The sequence below is a fragment of the Hylobates moloch genome, unplaced genomic scaffold (genome assembly GCF_009828535.3).
Source record: "Hylobates moloch isolate HMO894 unplaced genomic scaffold, HMol_V3 SCAFFOLD_13, whole genome shotgun sequence".
Lineage (NCBI taxonomy): Eukaryota > Metazoa > Chordata > Mammalia > Primates > Hylobatidae > Hylobates > Hylobates moloch.
The window spans coordinates 39,614,163-39,631,522 of record NW_026652288.1 but is presented as its reverse complement, the minus strand read 5'-3'; the positions used below and the strand labels follow the sequence as shown (position 1 = coordinate 39,631,522).

Here is a 17,360-nt window from a genome sequence, read left to right as displayed (position 1 = left end):
GAATTGCTTGAACCGCAACCTAGGAGGCAGAGGTAGCAGTGAGCCGAAATCGCGCCACCGCACTCCGGCTTGGACAACAGAGCGAGACTCTGTCTCAAAAAAAAAAAAAAAAATTAAAGCCCTTCTCTTCCCTATTTTGCCTCATTCACTCATTCATATCCTTTAGATAGAGATATAGCTATAGCTTAGTGTCTCTTTTTTTTTTTTTTGAGACGGAGCCTTTCTCTGTCGCCCAGGCTGGATACAGTGGCGTTATCTCGGCTCACTGCAACCTCTGCCTCCCCAGTTCAAGCGATTATCCTGCCTCAGCCTGCCGAGCAGCTGGGATTACAGGTGCCTGCCACCATGCCCAGCTAATTTTTGTATTTTTAGTAGAGACAACCCATGTTGTCCAGGCTGGTCTCGAACTCCTGACCTCGTGATCTGCCCGCCTCAGCCTCCCAAAGTGCTGGGATTACAGGCATGAGCCACCATGCCTGGCCACATAGTGTCTGAAAGTAGTTAAGGAAATAAAAACTGCCTATGTCATATCATGTGACTGTGCTGTATAAATCTATGCTCATGAACAGCTCTGAGGTGAGCTGTGTTCACCAGGTAGCCAGTTATTGAACATGGATTATAGACTGGCAAGTGGATACAAAAGCTGGTGGGTGTGAAGTGGTACTACTTATGGGTTTTATTTGCATTTCCCTAATGACTGATGATGTTGCACATCCTTTTGTGTGTGTATTGGCCATTCGTATATCTTCTTTGGAAAAATGATTATTCAAATCCACTTCCAATTTTAAATTGAATTGCCTTTTTATTGTTGAGCTGTAAGAGGTCTTTGTATATTCTGAATACAAGGGCCTTGTGAGATACGCTATTTGCAAACATTTTCTTCCATTTCGTAGATTTTCCTTTCACTTTCTTGATAGTGCCCTTTGAAGCAAAAAATAAAAAATAAAAAACAACAACAAAACAGTTGTTAATTTTGATATACTCTAATTTATCTATTTTTTTCTTTTCTTGTTTGTGCCTTTGGTATCATAGCTAAGAAACTACTAATCTGGCCAGGTGCGGTGACTCACACCTGGAATCCCAGCCCTTTGGGAGGCCATGGCAGGTGGATCGCTTAAGCTCAGGAGTTTGAGACCAGCCTGGGCAACATGGTGAAACCCCGTATCTATACAAAATACAAAAATTAGCCAGGCATGGTGGCATGTGCCTGTAGCCTGTAGTCCTAACTACTCTGGAGTCTGAGGTAGAAGGATGGCTTGAGCCATGATTGGATAATGGGGGTGGTTTTCCCCATGCTATTCTCGTGATAGTGAGGGAGTTCTCATGAGACCTGATGGTTTAAAAGTGGCAGTTTCCCCTGCTTTCTCTCTCTCTCTCCTGCCGCCTTATAAAGAAGGTGCCTGCTTCCCCTTCACCTTCCACCATAATTGTAAGTTTCCTGACCTTCCAGCCATGCAGAACTGTGAGTCAATTAACCCCTCTTGAGTGAAGATACCTCTTTGATACATTGATTTCCTTTTTTTGTTTTTGGATGTCTACCTAGCAGTGAGATGAGATTGCTGGATCGTATGGCAGTTCTATTTTTGTTTTTTTTTTAGAAATCTCCATACAGTTTTCTGTAATAGCTGTACTAATTTACATTTCCACCAATGGTGTGTAAGGATTCCCTTTCTTCACATCCTCACCAACACTTGTTATCTTTTGATAATAGGCATTTTAACTGAGGTGAGATAGTATCTCATTGTGGTTTTGATTTGCATTTCCCTGATGATTAGTGATGCTGAGCATTTTTTCATATACCCATTGGCCATTTGTATGTTTCTTTTGAGAAATGTTTACTCGAATCCCTTGAGCATCTTAAAATCAGATTTTTTTTGCTATTGTTTAATTTCCTTATATATTTTGCTTAACCCTTATTGAATGTCTAGTGTATAAATATTTTCACCCTTACTGTAGGTTGTCTCTTCACTCTACTGATTGTTTTCTTTGCTGTGCAGAAACTTTTCGGCTTGATATAATCTCATTTGTCTATTTTTGCTTTTGTCTCCTGAGCTTTTGAGGTCTTACCCAAACAATTTTTTCCCAGACCAATTTGCTGAGCACTTCTCCAATGTTTTCTTCTAGCAGTTTTATAGTTTTGGGTCTGCCATTTAAGTCTTTAATCCATTTTGAGTTTATTTTTATGAATGGTGAGAGATAGGGATGTAGTCTCATTCTTCTGTATATGGATATTCAGTTTTTCCAACACCATTTGTTGAAGATAGTGTGCTTTCTTCAATGTATGTTCTTGGCACCTTTATAGAAATGAGTTGGCACCAATTTCACGGATTTATTTCTGGGTTCTCTGTTCAGTTCCATCAGTCTATATATCTGTTTTTATGCCAGTACCATGCTCTTTTGGTTATCATAGCTTTGTAGTATATTTTGAAGTAAGGTAGTGTGACATCTCCAGGTTTGTTCTATTTGCTCAGAATTTCTTTGGCTATTCAAGGTCTTTTGGGGTTCCATAGTGAATTTTATAATTACTTTTAATATTTCTGTGAAAAATGTCATTTATATTTTTATAGGTATTGCATTTAATTGGTAGATTCTTTGGGTAATATGGACATTTTAACAATATTAATTCTTCTAATCCATAGCCATGGAATATCCTTTCATGTTTTGGTGTCCTCTTCTATTTCTTTCATCAGTGTTTTATAGTTTTTATTGTGGAGATTTTTCTCTTCTTTGGTTAAGTTTATTCCTAGGGATTTCATTGTCTTTGTAGCCATTGTAAATGGAATTAACTTCTTGATTTCTTTTTTAGATTGCTTGCTGTTAGCATAGATAAATCCTATTGATTTTTGTGTGTTCATTGTGTATCCTGGAACTTTACTGTTCATCAGTTCTACGAGTTTTTTGGTAGAATCTTTAGGTTTTTCTAAACATAAGATCATTTCATCTGCGAACAAGGACAATTTGATTACTTTCCTTCTAATTTGGGTGTCCTGTATTTCATTCTCTTGCTTAATTACCCTGGGTAGGACTTCCAGTATTATGTTGAATAAAAGTGGTAAAAATGGGCTGAGCATGGTGGCTCATGCTTGTAATCCCAGCACTTTGGGAGGCTGAGGCAGATGGATCATCTGAGGTCAGGAGTTCGAGACCAGCCTGACCAACATGGAGAAACCCCATCTCTACTAAAAAATACAATTACCTAGGCATGGTGGCGTGTGCCTGTAATCCCAGCTACTCAGGAGGCTGAGGCAGGAGAATCACTTGAACCCAGGAAGCGGAGATTGCAGTGAGCTGAGATTGCACCATGGCACTCCAGCCTGGACAACAAGAGTGAAACTCTGTTTAAAAAAAAAAAAAAAAAGGTAAAAATGGCGTCTTTGTCTTGTTCCAGTCCTTAGAGGAAAGGCTTTTAATTTTTCCTGTTCAGTATAATAGCTTTGGGATTATAAAGCCCCTCCCTTCTTGAGGGTTCACCTTTTTAAAAACAAGAGGACCACCCCACCACCCAACCAAAAAAACCTCCTGAAGAACTCATTTAGACTGACAAGAGGTGCAGAAATAGGTTAAATAAGGTACTTATAACTCCTTTTTCTCCTTCCCCTAATGATAGCACCTAACTGAACACAGTCCATTCATGCAGAAAAGGTGAGTAATTTGGGGATGGTATTGTTAACTAAAACTGTAGCCTTTATGGAAAATTCACCACTCTTGCACAAACGTCCAGGATCCACATTGCTATTGGGAGTGATTCTCCTGCATTGCCTCCACCCTTTCCTAACACGTCCTTTTCTCTGTCTTTCATATCTGTGATGGAGATTCATTCATGTGTGTATATTCCTGTTTCTGTGTGTCTTTTGAACAAATAAGGTTTTGCAATTAAAGAATGACTAAGGTCAGGCGTGGTGGCTCACACCTGTAATCCCAGCACTTTGGGAAGCCAAGGCAGGTGGATCACTTGAGGTCAGGAGTTTTTTTTTTTTTTTTTTTTTTGAGACGGAGTCTTGCTTTGTCACCCAGGCTGGAGTGCAGTGGCGTGATCTCTGCTCACTGCAAGCTCCGCCTCCTGGGTTCACGCCATTCTCCTGCCTCAGCCTCCTGAGTAGCTGGAACTACAGGTGCGCACCACCACGCTTGGCTAATTTTTGTGTTTTTAGTAGAGATGGGGTTTCACTGTGTTAGCCAGTGATTCGCCTGCCTCAGCCTCCCAAAGTGCTGGGATTACAGGCGTGAGCCACTGCACCTGGCCCTGGCCAACATGGTGAAACCCTGTCTCTACTAAAAATACAAAAAAATTAGCCAGGTGTGATGGTGGGTGCCTATAATCCCAGCTACTTCGGAGGCTGAGACAGGAAAATTGCTTGAACCTGAGAGGCGGAGGTTGCAGTGAGCTGAGATCATGCCACTGCACTCCAGCCTGGGCGACACAGCAAGATTCTGTCTCAAAACAAAACAAAACATATATCCAACCATAGCCATCCTTGGCCTTCTAATTCATGTTGTCTATTATTTCATCTGTACTTTCCTTTCTATTCTAAGTAGAGACAGGATTTCACCATGTTGCCCAGGCTGGCCTCAAACTCCTGGACTCAAGCAATCTGCTCCCTTTGGCCTCCCAAGGTGCTAGGATTACAGGCTTGATATGCTACGTCCGGCCCCTTTTTATTCTTGAGTGATATCCAGTTCCTCTTTCACTGTATGTGACTTCCTAAGAGCGCTAAATCTTCTGGCTTCCACTGATTTCCATTGAGAAGTCCTTTTTTTTTTTTTTTTTTTTAAATTTTGCAAGCTTCTTTTTAGTTTCAGCAGATTTCCTCTCATCTTAAGTTATGATTTCCTTTTCATTAGCCTTTTTACAAATGTGTTTTTTTTTTTTTTTTTTTTGAAATGGAGTTTCACTCTTGTCGCACAGGCTGGAGTGCAATGGTGCGATCTTGGCTCACTGCAACTGCCGCCTCTGGGTTCAAGCAATTCTCCTGCCTCAGCCTCCTGAGGAGCTGGGATTACAGGCATGCACCACCACACCTGGCTAATTTTTGTATTTTTAGTAGAGATGGGGTTTTACCATGTTGGCCAGGCTGGTCTTGAACTCCTGAGCTCGTGATCCACCTGCCTTGGCCTCCTCCCAAAGTGCTGGGGTTATAGGCATGAGCCACTGCACCCATCACTGATGTGTTTCTTGAAAGTATGGCCCTTGTCAATTAAAAAAAAAAAAATACCAAATAGCCCAGGAGTTTGAGACCAGTCTGGGCAACAAAGACTCCATCTCTACAAAAAATAAATAAAATTAGCCAGGCATGGTGGGATGTGCATAATCCCAGTCACTTGGGAGGCTGAGGTGGGAGGATCACTTGAGCTCAACAGGTTGAGACTGCAGTGAGCCAAGATGGTGCCACTGCACTCCAGCCTAGGTGACAGAGCAAGACCCTGTCTCAAAAGAAAAAGAAAAGAAAAAAGTAATCCGTAGTGAGGATGTTAGGAACTATTATAAAATCATAACTAATGATGGTCAAATGAAATATAAAAATAATAAAAAATATTATTTTCATTTACCAAAAAAGTGTGCCTTCTTTTCATCTACCAGTTTTCTAATCTTCCAGTATTTTCTGCACCTTCTGAATCTCTTTTCCTTCCAGGACCCTGATTTAATAAAGGTAAGACTTAATTACTATATATCTTGTGCCTGTATTAGCTTTTTTCTCCTCATTTTCTCCTGAAACTCTATTACAGAATTCATGTCCTCTTTTCCACTTGGTTAACTTTTTGTTCCCTGTGTGTAATCTGATCTTTACATCCATTGTCCTTTCTTTTAGTTATTTGAAAGTAATGAAAATCGCCATTTGGATTTTTTTTTTTTTTTTACAGTTTCACTCTGTCACCCAGGCTGGAGTGCAATGGTGCAATCTCAGCTCACTGCAACCTCTGCCTCCTGGGTTCAAACGATTCTCATGCCTCAGCTTCCCAAGTAGCTGGGACTACAGGCACCTACCACCACACCCGGCTAATTTTTGTATTTTTAGTAGGGACTGGGTTTCACCATATTGTCCAGGCTGGTCTTGAACTCCTGATCTCAAGTGACCCACCCGCCTTGGCCCCCTAAAATGCTGGGATTATAGGCATGAAGCACCCATGCCTGGCCCATTTTTTTTTTCTACAATAGTTTCAATCCTCTGCCAAAACTAAAATCTTCTATATGTTTTTATATACTGGGTATAGTTATTTTTTATAAGTGCCATATACTTTAAATCAGTTTTATTGTGGTATGAGTTATGTATGTAGTTTAAAATAAAATAGGCTGGGCACGGCGGGTCACACCTGTAATCCCAGCACTTTGGGAGGCTGAGGCAGGCAGATCACAATGTCAAGAGATCGAGACCATCCTGGCCAACATGGTGAAACCCAGTCTCTACTAAAAATACAAAAATTAGCTGGGTGTGGTGGTGTGTGCCTGTAGTCCTAGCTACTCGGGAGGCTGAGGCAGGAGAATGGCGTGAACCCAGGAGGCAGAGGTTGCATTGAGCCTAGATGGCGCCACTGCACTCCAACCTGGCGACAGAGTGAGACTCCATCTCAATAAATAAATAAAAATAAAATAAAATACACCAATCTTAAGGATGAAGTTTGATGAGTTTGGACAAACAAAACTGAAAGTGGAATATGGCCATAAGAAAAAAACATGAGAATGGGCAGAAACTGGAAAGGCTTTGAGAAACTGTTAATGAAAGCAAAAAGAAAGAGCCTTGAAGAAATTTTCTTTTTCACTGTGTTAATTTATTTAATAACTGACAATTTTATTATTATCACCATTTTAAAGATGAGACAATTATAGCATAGAAAATTCAAGTAAATGCCCCGTAACACCAACCCCTCAACCCTGTTTCTTCTTATTTCCTGGACCTTTGGCCATATGCATGGAATCTAAGAATGGCATCTAGTTGGCTTTAAACTCACACTAATGAAGCTGCAGTCTGGAGGTCAGGAAGTTTCAGGAAATTGTTGCTGGTGATGAGTTCACTCAGATGCCTGTATCTACTGGTCTGGACATCACTCCACTGCTGAAAAAAGGCATCTAACTCCCTTCTTTATCCAAATCTTATTTGAAAGCATATCTTTGGCAGTAATCAGACTGTCTTTAGGTGACTTTTAGCAAGTAGCCTAGGAAGTGAAATTGTTAGTTTTCCAGCCCCTGAAACAAAGGTAAGAGCACAAAAAGAGGTAGAAATTAGTGCTGATTAGAAATAATATCAGCCAGGCGCGGTGGCTCACGCCTGTAATCCCAGCACTTTGGGAGGCTGAGGCGGGCGGATCACGAGGTCAGGAGATCGAGACCATACTGGCTAACTCAGTGAAACCCTGTCTCTACTAAAAATACAAAAAATTAGCCGGGTGTGGTGGCGGGCACGCCTGTAGTCCCAGCTACTTGGAAGGCTGAGGCAGGAGAATGGCGTGAACCCAGGAGGCGGAGCTTGCAGTGAGCCGAGATCGCGCGCCACTGCACTCCTGCCTGGGTGACACAGCGAGACTCTGTCCCAAAAAAAAAAAAACAAAAACAAGAAATAAAGAAATAAACAATATCTAGCACCACATATAGAGGACACAGTGGGAAATAAACCCCATAATTAAACAGAGGCAACTACTACAGCTCCTATAAAGAGTTTTGAGGGGGAGGTAGGTTCTATGGGAAAATAGTGGTGCAATAGTATCTACCTGCCAGCAGATAACAAGGGCTAGCTTTAACTGTAATGTATATTCATATTTCTTGAAGACTCACCATTGTGGGCTAAGAGAAGTGGAATGAGGGCCTTGAACCCAAACCAAAGCAACGTCCCTAGTTCAAAACTACTCTGTTTCGATGAATCTGCTTATACTATATGTTGTTTCTATTTGATCTCATTGATGTAGTTCTGTTCTCTTGCATGCTGGCTATCTGTGACAACTTGCTGGTCACTGTTCCTGAAAAATTATCTGTGGATGCTCCCTGAGGCATAAAGTGCCTCCAGAGTGGATTCTCATTTACCCCTTCCAGGTATCACCAGTCCAGCCCATCTCAAATTGAGTTCATAATGTGAAATTCCTTAATTTACTGAGCTTATGAATCCACAGCTTCCCACACCTGGTGAAATATAAAAAGGAAAAAAAGAAAAACAGGGCTTTACCCCAGGAAAATCAAACCAGAATTTCTGGAGGTGGAGCCCAAGAATTGGGATTTTAAAAATCTCTTTGGGTGATTTTAAGATGTAGTTAGAATTGAGAACAACCAGGCCGGGCGTGGTGGCCACGCCTGTAATCCCAGCACTTTGGGAGGCTGAGGCGGGTGGATCACAAGGTCAGGAGTTCGAGACCACCCGGCCAATATGGTGAAACCCCGTCTCTACTTAAAAATACAAAAATTAGCTGGGCATCATGGCAGGAACCTGTAGTCCCAGCTACTCGGGAGGCTGAGGCAGGAGAATCGCTTGAACCCGAGAGGCGGAGGTTGCAGTGAGCCTAGATCACACCATTGCACTCCAGCCTGGGCAACAGAGCAAGACTCCATCTCAAAAAAAGAATTGAGAACAATTGGAGATGAGCAAAGTATGGAGATCAGGTCATTAAAAAAGGAACGTCTAGCCGGGCGCGGTGGCTCACGCCTGTAATCCCAGCACTTTGGGAGGCCGAGGCGGGCGGATCACGAGGTCAGGAGATCAAGACCATCCTGGCTGACACAGTGAAACCCCGTCTCTACTAAAAATACAAAAAATTAGCCGGGCGAGGTGGCGGGCGCCTGTAGTCCCAGCTACGCGGGAGGCTGAGGCAGGAGAATGGCGTGAACCCCGGGGGGCGGAGCCTGCAGTGAGCCGAGATCGCGCCACTGCACTCCAGCCTGGGTGAAAGAGCGAGACACCCCCTTGTGGCATGTGTGTGCATGAAAAAGGAACGTCTAGACTTAAATATTATTTCCTAATATGATCTTTAATTGTGGTCACTTATAGATAGCATTGACCATAAGCAAACAGACTAGAATCTACTGTTTTTTTCTTTTTCTTTTCACTTTTTAATATAGAAAAAAATCAGACATACATAAAAACAGAGAAAAAATATGAATGGATCATCGTGTATTAATTACACCGATTCAGCAACTATCAGCAGTGTGCCAATTTGGTGTTAAGAAAAATTATCAGCTGGGCGCCGTGGCTCATGCCTGTAATCTCACCACTTTGGGAGGCCAAGGCAGGCGGATCACCTGAGGTCAGGAGTTCAAAACCAGCCTGGCTGACATGGTGAAATCCCGTCTCTATAAAAATACAAAAATTAGCCGGGCATGATGGTGTGCGCCTATAGTCCCAGCTATTCAGGAGGCTGAGGGAGGAGAATCACTTGAACCTGGGAGGCAGAGGCTGTAGTGAGCTGAAATCGCGCCACTGCACTCCAGCCTGGACAACAGAGTGAGATGCCGTCTCAAAAAATAATAATAATAAATTATCAAAAACTAGATGTATAGAGCACCTTTGACATACCTAACTCCATCTTAGAAAAAGACTCCATTTCATTTTTCATAGAACACTTTGCCAACACGATGTTTTGCTTAATAAACAAAAAAAAAATAAAGACCGCATCCAACCAGTTAAGGACATGAACAAGCACATTCTTCCACCATCAGTTCTCACCACAGGACTCCGTGACTATAAAAGATTAGGCCTTTAGCAGCTTGAAATGGCCATCTTAACTGACACTATCTTGTAGTTACTCATGATAAGAACTTGGCATTTGCGTGGAAGGCTGTGCCACATCAAAAACTCTTTCTTGCAGGACTGATGGAATGCCTAGTCCAGACTAGGACCTCTTTTGTCTTTGCCCATGGACTGGTTCCTTAACCCTTTCTCCTATCTCTTTTTCCTCTTGATATTAAATGTTACTTTGTTGTAGAATGTTTGACCAAGAACATTTATATATTAAGTACACTATTGGCCAGGCGCGGTGGCTCACACCTGTAATCTCAGCACTTTGGGAGGCTGAGACAGGCGGATCATGAGGTCAGGAGTTCGAGACCAGCCTGGCCAACATAGTGAAACCCTGTCTCTACTAAAACTAGAAAAAAATTAGCTAGGATGGTGGCATGGGCCTATACTCCCAGCTACTCGGGAGGCTGAGGCAGGAGAATCGCTTGAATCCGGGAGGCAGAGGTTGTGGTGAGCCGAGATCATGCCACTGCACTTCAGTTTGGGCAACAGAGTAAGACTCTGTCCCTCGCCAAAAAAAAAAAAAAAAGTACACTATTATATATGCTTTGCAATATTGACTGACTTCTGGAGTATCTTGAACCTGTGTGCCCACGGCTCTGCCTCTGGAGTGAAGGGGAAGTACTAAGGAGAATGCCTCCTTGGGAACTCCACATAGCTCATGGCTTTGGTTATTGAACTAGCATCAATAAAAGCCTGACATTGTGGCAACATACAAGCATGTGTGCCCCTGGATATCTCTAACCTTGCACCACTCATGACACTAGGAAATAAGGAAAAAATATTATTTTGTTATCCCATATATCTTTGCAAAGTCATACTACAGCACAGTCTAACAAACTGTTCTAGGGACTCGTTTTCCCACACTCAGCACCGTTCACATTTTGGGCCAGATAATCCTTTGTTACAGAGGACTGTTCTCTACATCACAGAATGGCTGGAAGCATTCTTGACCTCTTCCCACTAGATGCCAGTAGTATCCTACCCCCACCATTGTGAGAACCAAAATTGTCTTCAGGCATTGCCAAATGTCCCCTGGGGCTTAAAACTGCCCCAGGTTGAGAATTCATTGCTCTGGTGTAATGAACTTTTATTTGATTGACTGTTATTAGGATATAGATGGTGTAAAAATAGATGTTAATTTGCAGACAATTGATGCATTTTTTTTTTTTTTTTTTTGAGATGGAGTCTCACCCTGTCGACCAGGCTGGAGTGCAGTGGCGCGATCTGGACTCACTGCAAGCTCCACCTTCTGGGTTCACGCCATTCTCCTGCCTCAGCCTCCCGAGTAGCTAGGACTACAGGCGCCCACCACCATGCCCGGCTAATTTTTTGTATTTTTAGTAGAGACGGGGTTTCACCGTGTTAGCCAGGATGGTCTCGATCTCCTGACCTCGTGATCCACCCGCCTCGGCCTCCCAAAGTTCTGGGATTACAGGCCTGAGCCACTGCACCCGGCAGACAATTGATGCATTTTCATATATTCATCTGGTATAGCTACAAATTGATTCTGTGCGTAAGAAATAACCTTAAAGGTATGGCTTTATTGCCCTGTAGGGATATTAAATAGTTTTTATATCTAACTTTGCAATCTTATTTGAAGATTCTATTATTTCTCACTGAAAAAAATGTATATACCTGTTCATTTGGAAATCAATTTCCAATTCCCTTGCTAATAAGTGAAATGAATCTTTGAATAACTGTAAAAGAGTTAAAAAATTATAAGTTTTTGAAAATTATACTTCGATACTTGTTTCACCCATTGCCCCGGTGCTCTCCCCGCCTCCACATACTCTGAGAACAGAATGGGCTGTGGCCTCTCCTCATCCCAGGCTACTCCTATGATCAACCTTGATCCAGGAGATGGTCACATCCCACCCAGATCCAGAGCACCCTACACTCATGCCAAGATGCAGCCCTATTGACACTCAGGCCACAGCCTGGGAAAGATGGCAAGACCCCATCTCTACAAAAAAATAAAAATAAAAATAAATTAGCTGGGCATGGTGGTGTGTGCCAGTAGTCCCAGCTACTTGGGAGGCTGAGGCAGGGGATCACTTGAGGCCAGGAGTTCAAGGCTGCAGTGAGCCATGATTGTGCCACTGCACTCTAGCCTGGGCGACAGAGTAAGATCCTGTCTCAAAACAAAAACAAAAACAAAAAGCCAAACTAAACCAGACAAAACACCAAAAAAAAAAAAACAAAAAAAAAACCAGCAACAAACTGAAGGGGGCCTGCCCCTCCACACCTGTATTTTGTATTTTTAGTAGAGACAGGATTTCACCATGTCGGCCAGGCTGGTATTTCTCGCAAGGTGGAGACGAGAAACTGAGAAAAGAAATAAGACACAGAGACAAAGTATAGAGGAAGAAAAGTGGGCCCAGGGGACCAGCACTCAGCATACAGAGGACCCGCGCTAGCCCCGGTCTCTGAGTTCCCTCAGTATTTATTGATCACTATCTTGACCATCTCGGAGAGGGGCATGTGGCAGGACTATAGGGTAATGGTGGGGAGAGGGTCAGCAGGAAAACATGTGAGCAAAGGACTCTGTGTCATAAATAAGTTTAAGGAAAGGTGCTGTGCCTCGATGTGCACGTAGGCCAGATTTATGTTTAACTTTACACAAACATCTCAGTGCAGTAAAGAGCAGTATTGCCGCCAGCACGTCTCACCAGCCATAAGGCGGTTTTCTCCTATCTCGGTAAATAGAATGTACGATCAGGTTTTACACCGAGACATTCCATTCCCAGGGACGGGCAGGAGACAGATGCCTCTTACCTCAACTGCAAAGAAGCCTTCCTCTTTCACTAATCCTCCTCAGCATAGACCCTTTACGTGTGTCGGGCTGGGGGACGGTCAGGTCTTTCCCTTACCACAAGGCCATATCTCAGACTGTCTCAGTGGGTAGAAACCTTGGACAATACCCAGGCTTTCTTGGGCAGGGGTCCCTGCGGCCTTCCACAGTGCATTCTGTCCCTGGGTACTCGAGACTGGAGAATGGCAATGACTTTTACCAAACATACTGCCTGCAAACACATTTTTCACAAAGCACATCCTGCACAGCCCTAAATCCATTAAACCTTGAGTCAATAAAGCATATGTTTCTACAAGCACAGGGTTGGGGTTAGGGTTACAGATTAACAGCATCTCAAGGCAGAAGAATTTCTCTTAGTACAGATCAAAATGAAGTCTCTTATGTCTTCCTTTTTCTATATAAACACAGTGATAGTCTGATCTATCTTTCTTTCCACCACAACAAACAAAAAACAGTCAGGCCCAGGTAAGGTCCTTTCTGCTCCAGAGCAAGGAAGCGCTGTGCCTCCTTTTAGGCCAAATTTGGGGCCCCGTATCCTTTTAAATGATGACAGTGTCCAGAGCCACCACATTTAGTTCAAGGCCTGGACCTATAGGCATAAGCTCACTGGAACAGGTGAGAGCTGATGGTCACTGCAGGTTGGGTTAGCCCAGAGCCTTGGAGCTAAGTCTGCCTAGAGGCTCCTTTCTTGAATTCCTCTGCCTAGAGGAATGGCACTGTCATAGGCCATAAGTGCTGATGATGACCTCGGCAGGGTCCTATCTTTCTGCAGACTGTGATAAAGTTCTGTTACTTCTTTTCTCACTCCTTCTGTTCCCTGGCCCACATCATTACCCAATACTCTGAATAGTATGCTTTTTCTTTGAAAAATGAAGGTATAATTTACATATAGTAACACAAATAAGTGTTCACTTTGATGAGTCTTGACAATTACATAGGCCGATGAAACTACCACCTAAAACAAGACATAGAACATTTTCCTCACCCCCTAAATTATCTTCAAAGTCATAGCCCCAGCCAGGTGCAGTGGCTTACGCCTGTAATCCCAGCACTTTGGGAGGCTGAGGCATGTGGATTGCTTGAGGTCAGGAGTTCAAGACCAGCCTAGCTAATGTGGTGAAACTCTACTAAAAATACAAAAATTAGCCGGGCGTGATGGCACATGCCTGTAATCCCGGCTACTTGGGAGGCTGAGGCACGAGAATCGCCGCTTGAACCTGGGAGGTGGAGGTTGCAGTGGGCCGAGATGGAGATCTCACCACTGCACTCCAGCCTGGGAGACAGAGTGAGAGTCTCAGAAAAAAAAAAAAAAAAAAATAGTCCCTGGAGTCAACTGCTTTCTGATTTATAACTCAATAGATTTGTTTTGCCTGTTCTTGAGTTTCTCATGAGTGGAGTCCTAAAGTGTGTACTCTTCTTTTACCTGTTTCCTCTTTCCATGTGTACTCCTTCCCCAATCAGAGGTCGGCTCCTTGAGTAGCCTCTATTTTTACTGGAGTACTCAGTCTTCTTTTTCCCAATTCAGTCCCTGAGATATATTTAGGTTCTAATAAATTTTGGGTAAAATATAATAATGATGCTAATGATCCTTTACTTTTGAATAACACAGAAGCACCCAGCTCTGAATCCTTGTTGCTTTATTTACTCACCAAGCGATTACAGACAGGTCACCTCACCCCCGTGTTGCAGTTTCTTTTGAAGTGTGATGATAACACTATCCTTACAACGTTTGTAGCAGTCTTTAATGTTATTCCAAAATATCTCCAGCTCTCCCCATCCCAGGCTTATGGTAGGATTATATTTCTGCTATCACATGCCTGGGTGGCCATGTGACGTGTCAATGAGTAGTGAGTGGAAATTACATGTATAGTTTTTGAGGCAGAACATTTAATGCCCAGCAAAAGACCCTCAAAGGCTCTCTTTCCCTCAGCCTTCATGAGTGACATTTTACCATTTATGGCTGCTTTATTGGTCCAATCCTAGAATGAGAACAGCCCTTGAAGTGAGCAGGCCAATGATCAATCAGGCATTTAATAGGCACTCTATAAATACTCATTTTACTTTAATATTATTATTTTTGTTTTTTTGGAGACAGAGTCTTACCCAGGCTGGAGTGCAATGGCACGATCTCGGCTCACTGTGACCTCCACCTCCTAGGTTCAAGTGATTCTCCTCCTTCAGCCTCCCGAGCAGCTGGGATTACAGGCGTCCATCATGCCCGGCTAATTTTTGTATTTTTAGTAGAGATGGGGTTCCAACATGTTGGCTGGGTTGGTCTTCAACTCCTGACCTCAGGTGATCTGCCCACCTTGGAATTACAGGTGTGAGCCACCATGCCCAGCCTAAATGGTGATTTTAAATTAATTACTATAATCACTTCAAAGTGTTGTCATATAAACCACTTACATTAAATCAAATGAAGCAAGGACACTTGATCTCTTTGTTAAATTTTAAAAGTCTAGCAGAGCCATAGGCCTTTAATTTTTCCATCACAAGGAAGAAGAGGAAACTGGTAATAATCTCCTCTGACAGAATAATCTCACAAGTTTAGGAACTTTATTTAAAGAATTCAGAAATGGGGTTGGGCTCGGTGGCTCAAACCTGTAATCCCAGCACTTTGGGAGGCCGAGGCGGGCGGATCACCTGAGGTCGGGAGTTCGAGACCAGCCTGACCAACATGGAGAAACCCCGTCTCTACTAAAAATACAAAATTAGCCTGGCATGGTGGCTCATGCCTGTAATCCCAGCTATTCAGGAGGCTGAGGCAGGAGAATCGCTTGAACCCGGGAGGCAGAGGTTGCAGTGAGCCGAGATTGCACCAGTGCACTCCAGCCTAAGCAACAAGAGCGAAATTCTGTCTCAAAAAAAAAAAAAAAAAAGAAGAAAAGTCAATTGTAGCATTTTAACACAGCACTGAAGTTATCTATTGATGCATAGCAAATTACCCTAAACTCAGAAGCTTAAAACAACAAACATTTAGTATCTCACATACTTTCTGAGGGTCAGGAATATAGGAGCTGCTATAGCTGAGTGCTTGTGACTGAGTCTCTCATGCAGTTGCAGTCAAACTATTGGCAGGGGCTGCTGTCATCTCAAGATTTGACTGGGGCTGGGAGATGTGCTTCCAAGGGTGATCCACTTGGTTATAGGAAGGCCCCAGCTTCTCCCAGGCTATTGGGTGGAGGGCTTAGTTCCTTGCTACATGGGCCTCTCCATAGGCTGTCTCGGTATCCTCATGACATGGCAACTAACTTCTCTCAAAGCGGGGGCAGCAGCCTTTAAGACAGAAGTTCAAGGTGCCTTTTATTATATTTAATCTCAGCAGTGACATCTGTCAATTCTACTGTATTGTATTAGTCTCACAGTCCAACCCTGGTACAATGTGGGAGGGAACTACATAAGAGTGTGAATAGTAGGAGGTAGGAATCACTGGGAAACATTTTGGAAGTCAGTTATTGTTATCAGTTGCTAGGATGACCAGTTGGAATTAGGATTTTTTTAAAAAGCCATTTTCATAAGACAAGGCAATCTTTTCTAGAGATGTTCCAATACCTGTGATATGCGGGGCACTGCGTTAGATGGTATTCAAGGCAGGCCTGTAGTGAATGCTGTTGGTACCCAGCCACCACCCTTCAGCAATCATATGCAGACCGCTGGCTTCTTACTGCAGGCACCTACAGACTCAGCCTAAGACCTTCCCACGAGGCAGGCTGGAAGTGCTGGGGCTTTAACACCTCTGGAGTGGCCCTAAAACAATGAGGAAGAGAGATGGTGTAGACATATGTCAGCTTCATCAGCCTGGTGGTTGTGACAACTTGGAAGTGGTTTCTACACAATTCCCCAGAGGTCCCAAGCTGACTGAGCCCTCATTGATCACAGAGCTAATCTGCTCACCTGTGCACTGTATATTCGTTCCCATCGCTCCCGTCTCACTTCTCCATCCCCCACCTACCAAATAAACTGCTTGCACTCATATTCTTCCCTCAGGTCGGCTTCTCCGGCAAGCCTCCTTAGGTAAAAACCTTGCTTTCAATATTTCCTTTCCATTATGCGCTAAGAACTCAGATCTCTTCCCGCTGCGGCAGCCCCGCCCTTTCCTTGCGGCTCCGCCCTTTCCGTGAGTCACGCCCCCTCCTTACGCCGTCTCTATCTCCCTAAGAGAAGAGTGAGTCTGTTCGCTGCTCTCTAACTCCTAGAGCTGGCTCAGAAAAAGTTTCACATTGCCATAGGGGAGCTCCTCCTAGGAGAGGCTGCACCTATTGCGCATAAGAAGCGGTAAAAATGTACGCGGCCATCTTACCAGGCTGCTGGAGACAAAGAAAGCGCAGCTTTGATGTCTGGGCGCCGCCATGTTGGCCACAGGAGGTTTTGGCATCTGAGATGCTGAGGTAAGAGCACAGACGACATCTTTGTTTAGGGATCCAGGGACACTTGCTTCTGCTTGTCCTAAAAATAGTCTTATTTTTTGGTCTAGCAAAGGGCTTAATCATCCGTTTTACGGCACAGTTTTAAACATGGCCGCCCCCAGTAGGAGTCAAGTGGGCGTCGCCATCATACCTCCAATTACAACTTTGGAGAAACCCAGAATCCTGTTCTCTGGAAGGTTGCCGGGTGGCGGCTGACAGCCTGAAAGTCGCAATTGAGTCTGCGCACCGGCCATTCAGGATGGGACGACCTTATACCGCAGTGAGGCGGCGTGGCAGGACGATCAATTTCAGATTCAGGGCCTGGATGCAGCATAAATGGGAAGCGTCGGTTTGAGAAACGGTCAAACCTGGGTACAAGTGGAGGATAGTGAGCTGCCGGCTACGGTGGCCGACTGGGTCAGTTAT

General features: G+C 43.6%; 1 protein-coding gene and 1 long non-coding RNA gene across 5 annotated transcripts in view; one reads left to right on the top strand and one right to left on the bottom strand.

The window, feature by feature from the left end:
- Positions 1-6,779: 6,779 nt before the first annotated feature.
- On the bottom strand, positions 6,780-17,306 carry LOC116480770 (uncharacterized). The gene is made up of 4 exons (XR_009209259.1): positions 17,086-17,306; positions 16,829-16,911; positions 16,081-16,275; positions 6,780-7,180 (listed from the first exon to the last, which is right to left on the bottom strand). It is a non-coding gene; the product is annotated as an uncharacterized LOC116480770 (long non-coding RNA).
- Positions 16,674-17,360, top strand: part of ZNF793 (zinc finger protein 793) — a 30,667-nt gene continuing 29,980 nt past the window's right edge. For 3 of the 4 annotated variants that reach the window (XM_032173095.2, XM_058426248.1, XM_032173092.2), the window contains exon 1: positions 16,674-16,916. The gene's annotated coding sequence lies outside the window, so the exon portion shown is untranslated. Of the gene's footprint in view, positions 16,917-17,208; positions 17,352-17,360 lie in introns of those variants that run through there. The other variant, XM_032173094.2, reaches the window with a different exon arrangement.